We start from the raw sequence: 5,460 nt of genomic DNA, 5'->3' as shown, positions 1-5,460 counted from the left end.
TCAGATGAAAGCATGGAAGATGTTTGTCTTTTAACTCGCTATGTGAAATGTAAATGATAAAGGGAACAAAAACAATTCAATAATTTTCATGACTTTCGAAATATAAGGCTAAGTTCGAAATTACGCTCTACTACAATGTTTAAGTAGGATATTCCGTCCCAAAGGTTTCGGTGAAAAAAGTACGTAATTCCGTGTCACACAAATGTTAAAGTATATAAATACGCCCGTAATTTGTTTACGCCCAGAATCCACTAAAAACTTTTAGTGATATCGGGCGGAATAATGATTCCGTCCATATTCTAGGCGGAATTCATCGATTCCGCGTCAATTCCGCCTCAATTCCGCCCGGAATCCGCCCCTTTATTTCGTACGGGAAGTTTGGATCCCAGCATTGCTCAAACATTGGTATAGTAGCATAGTGGTAGAGTCGATAAGCAGCCGGTGGAGGTGAGTATCGGGTGAGCATCATATCAACAAGAAATCTGGAGAGTTTATTTTGACGTCCAAGTTAAAGTTAAATTTAGTAACGATTTTAAATAAAATAAAAAAACGCAGATTGTAGTGACAATCCAGGGACAACTTATTTGTTCAACTTTTTGAACTGATTGTTCAGTGCTTTAAGCTTGAACTTTTGATAACTAAATGAGATTAAAGAATTGAAGTTTATCAAATTTTTAATAAAAAGCTTCGCAGGCCTTTTTACTTAACATTTAAACTTGATTGGATAAAACAACTTTTCGTAGACTAATCTTTTTAACAATAACGTTTTAAATGTGTTACTTTATTAGAAGAGAGCTTAAAGGAGGCAGAAAGGAGTGAAGAGGCAGTTTAATGAAGCTTCAGTTCTGATGGGCTGAAATGACGACAGCTTTAAACAAGAGTATGCTTGATCGTCAGTCGACTTTGATCGACTTGGAATTTCAAAGAACTTAATATCCTAGTTAAAAACATAAGCTGAGGTTTTAGGGCGGATACATTTGGGTAATAAGGATAACAAGTACCCAAGAAAGGTGGCGCCATCTAGGGAGAAAACGCCGGGACAAACTTCAGACAAGTCTGTTATCAACGTCCTTCTCATTGAGCCACAACACATTGTTCATTTGTTCTTCGGATTTGCCGCACCTAAAATTCGAAAACTAAAAATAAATTAAAAAAAACCTTCTTATTTGCCCTCACATACTATTATTTGGCCGAGCATTTTTGTTTTTTTACTTCTGAATTTCCTCTATTTTCTGAATTTCTTTTAGTTAGAATTTAAACCTGCAACGTCGACTTCGCCTTTTTTGAAGGTATTGTAATATGTTGTACCCCCTTGTATTTTAACAATTGTCCGGATATCCGAAGTTACTTACAGTCTGTTTTCTTGTCGCTGTGTTTCCATTTCTTTTATGATAATTCCAGAAGTCTTGCAGTAAATGAATATGTTGATAATTATAATTTCAATTCAGATATAAATTACATAAGTATACCTTGAATCGAAGCTGTTTAATTCGTTTATAAATTTGCAGTACACACGACTGTCACAAATATGTCCGCCATTTTAACTGTTGGGTTACAGCGCAGTTATATTTATTTATCGGAGTGAACTTTTCCCGTATGTTTTATATAAATGTGCTCATGTTAAAGATTACAAATACAATGCTGCAAGCGCACTATTTGATTCGATTGTTGCTATGACACTGTTTCGCGGATGAATGATAATATTATTTCTGCAGCATTAAGATATTTGTTTTATTAAAATGAGATTGCTTAATTAAGTGTTCGAATAGGATGCAATTTGTCATTCTCGTTCGATTGATGTATATATTATTATGATTGTCTTGCAAGACTTTTCATATTTACTTGTTGTATTGTACTCGAGCCTTGGCACCTTCTTCTCACCTGCAAATGTGAGCTGCAGCACTGCAGACCAATCAAAAGCCTTGCAGCATTGCTGCACCATCTTGCGGGTATATAAGAAGTGTCAAGTTCGAGCTTGGCACAATTGACATTTCTGAAACTTTACGATTGAACTATTTTCAACATCTTGTAAACAAACATGCGAGGTATATTCTTTTGAAACGTATTATAAATGAATCCACGCGCATTGTTTATTAAGTAAATGAACCTCGCATATTATTTAAACTAATTTAAGAATAAATAATCATTATAATTACATTGAATTTAACTTCATTAAACTATTAATCAACTCGTCAACTGTCCACCGAACATGTCCGCCATTGTAATAATTGACCTAGCTTTGTTGCATTGATAATAACTTGAATAAATAACGTTAAATTGAGAAACGGACTTGCGTTTTCGAATACTCAACACTGATCATTATTAAACTACATAGACTGAAATCGAGTGAATTCAACTTCAACTTTGGCTCATCAGGCACTAGGCCTGTTGTAAGCAGTGACTCAGCACAAACATATATACCTTGGCTCACCAGGCACTAGGCCTGGTGTAAGCAGTGATCAACAATAAAAAATACTTTTGCTTACCGGGTAAAATACTTGGTGTAAGCAGTGATCCACCACATATATTCGACAGTTAATTATTAAACTAAACGTATGAGGCGGATGTTACAGTATTTCCATGCTTTACATTTTTCGCGAGCAAACTTTCCTTGTGTCAGGACAAAATCAGGTCCGGGTAACCGCAAAACAGCCGATATTTGTTGACAGTCTTTTTGTCGGGAATATTTTGCAGGACGCACCGTTGTTATTTATTTTCGGTATTAATTTTCAGGTTACTTTCACTTTTCGTAATGTAAAATACACGTTTTAAATGAAAATCAGTGTCATTGTCAATTGATTATAGTCTTCAGTAAACAACAACAGTTGCACAGCGCCGAAGGCAATTATTTATGTGTGTTTTAAGTAATTCATTGTTTTGTATTCAGAATGTAGTGTTAAATATTAACTAAATCGGATTTTGAGTGCAAAACTTATATTTATATACACGGACACACGACTTACAACAATTAAACATGTTTTCATGAGTTATTATTAATATCTAAAATGCATTTCTTAGTTTTCATATACTCATAATTGTTATAAACAGATCAAAATAGAAGGTCTTGTAAATGTTATAGAAACAGTCTGTATTTATGCACCCGTCAATTGTAACCTCCCCCCCCAGGTCCGGGGTTATACCGGGGATAGCTGGTGAAATGGGCAGTGTTTTTACCTTCCAGGTGGCCCCGCAGGGAATGCGGTGGATTTACCCGTGATTGGCTGGACCGTAAGTCAAAGTCCCCGCGATTCCCCGGATCTTGGGGTACCGTGGTTACAATTGACTAGTGCATTACACATACATGCACAGTATAAAAAAAAATCAGTTAAATCAGAAAATACAACCTTTTATAAGTAAAATGACTGTTTTATTTTTCTCAATTCTTTGTTCTTATCCACTTGTTTTCTTTGATCGATTTGTAGTCAAGTGGCCTGTTATTAAAGTGGCCTGTTTCTTACGGGCATTGAAGCTATCGAGGCCGTCATGTTATTCTTTTCAAGGCACGGACCTATGAACCATAAGCTCGTGGTAAATGTGAGGTTTTGAAAGGGAAACATCTTTATTCCACCACCTGCTCTAATATAATGACCGGTGCCACATTTGCAGATTTGTTTGATACTGCTTCAATTATGTTGTCCCGCAATTTAATCCACAGTGTCTTTTTTAAAAAATGTTCTCTGTGTTATGTACATTTTCGATCTTCTGCAATGTCAAAGTCACTAGAATTTGTTCATGTGCTTCAAGAGGTTCAAATTTATACCTGACCCAACATTTGGAAATGCTCAAATGATTAATTACTCTTACAAGTGTAAAATGTTTTTTGTAATAGTAAGTTTCGGAATGAATACAATAGTTTTCTTTTTGGTCTTCGGATAATTGCACGCTACTATGAGGAATGTTGTCTTTACCCTATATCCACGTTTAAATTGAATAGTAAAGCACTGGATCTTATTGCCATTTGTTAAATATTGAGACAGATTTTCATGTAATACAATCAAAACTGAGAACCTATATGTTTGCAATTAAAAAGCATTTGTTGACATAATTGTATAATAAATTTGGTAAGAAAGAAACTTTTTTAATTTTTTGCTTTGCGCTCGCCTCTAAATTGCCTTAAATTTAATAAAAAGTTTGGTTTTTTCGCTCGCTCGCTCCTACTTTTTTTTGGCAAAATCCGTAGAACAAATGATCAATTTGTGGCCTTAGCACTGAATCGTGTTTGTTTTAAAAGTTTTAGAAGACGTGATGATAGGTTTCAACATAAAAGGTCTGCGCATTTTTATTTAAAAAAACAAGATTCGAATGAAGACGTGATGTCTGACATGAATGAATATGGGGATATATGTTTACCTAATGATTAAAACCAGTCTGAGAACAGCAACGGCAACATATCTGTAGGCTACGATAATTTTTCAGATATTGGTCGTTGGCAAGAGACTGTCGATGAGACCCTTTTCGATTTAAAAGCGGGGGCTGAACAAGAACTACGTGTGCTTATAGCATATAAATATAAGTCAATGGATTATTTGCAAACAATTTAAATGGAATAAAGCATAAATGCATATTCTCACAATTTGTGCATTTTGACCTCAATACAGGGTACTGAAACCCTGCTTACTCGGTCGGTGGGGTTGTAAAATGTGATTACGATGTGCATGTGTTTATTTCTCAGGCACAACTGGACTGGATAGTTCGGCAAATATATACCCTGAGACGTGCTAATCACATTGCTTAACATTTACAATACAATATACAAATGTTTAATATAAAACTATCCATACCACTATTCTTTAATAAGACACATCAAATGAAAATGGTACGTTCAAGCTCGTGTCTCATTTGTTTATAAACAGTCATTAGAAAACAACCTACAGCCAATAAAATTGCAGATAGACAGTCATTAACTAGTAGACTTAATCATTAAGAATTTCAACTTCCGCGCGTGTTTAAAGATCCACCTACTGACAGTCCTCAAATACACAGTCCCTGCGTCAGATTTTGCGTTGACTTGTATATGTATCAGCCAATGAGGTAGTATTCTAAGTCAGTTAGATGACATGAAGTGAATTCTTATTTATTAAAAAGGACTCCGTCGCTACGCTCACTCCGCCCAATCTTGATCATTAAGAATTCACTTCATGTCATCTAACTGTTACATACAGATAAAAAATTAATAAAATATTGATATATTTTAACACAAATCTATACCACAAACATAGTATAACCGAGTGTTTGAATCAAAAATGACTGAAAGAATCACTTTATACTTACAAAATGCAACGTTACAATAATGTGCAGAGAGTAAAATGGTGATTTTCAGCTTGTACAGATTTACAGAAGAAATAGTTCGAAGCAGAAAGAGCGCGAATGATGAAAAATTGAAAAAAAAAACGCCGAAGACCAAGAAAGCCAACAACTGTTCCACCACTCTTTAATGAATGATTGTTCCAAGTATTTATT

This window comes from Mya arenaria, chromosome 4 (genome assembly GCF_026914265.1).
Source record: "Mya arenaria isolate MELC-2E11 chromosome 4, ASM2691426v1".
Taxonomy (NCBI): domain Eukaryota; kingdom Metazoa; phylum Mollusca; class Bivalvia; order Myida; family Myidae; genus Mya; species Mya arenaria.
The sequence above is the reverse complement of the archived record's forward strand: the minus strand, read 5'-3'. Positions refer to the sequence as shown.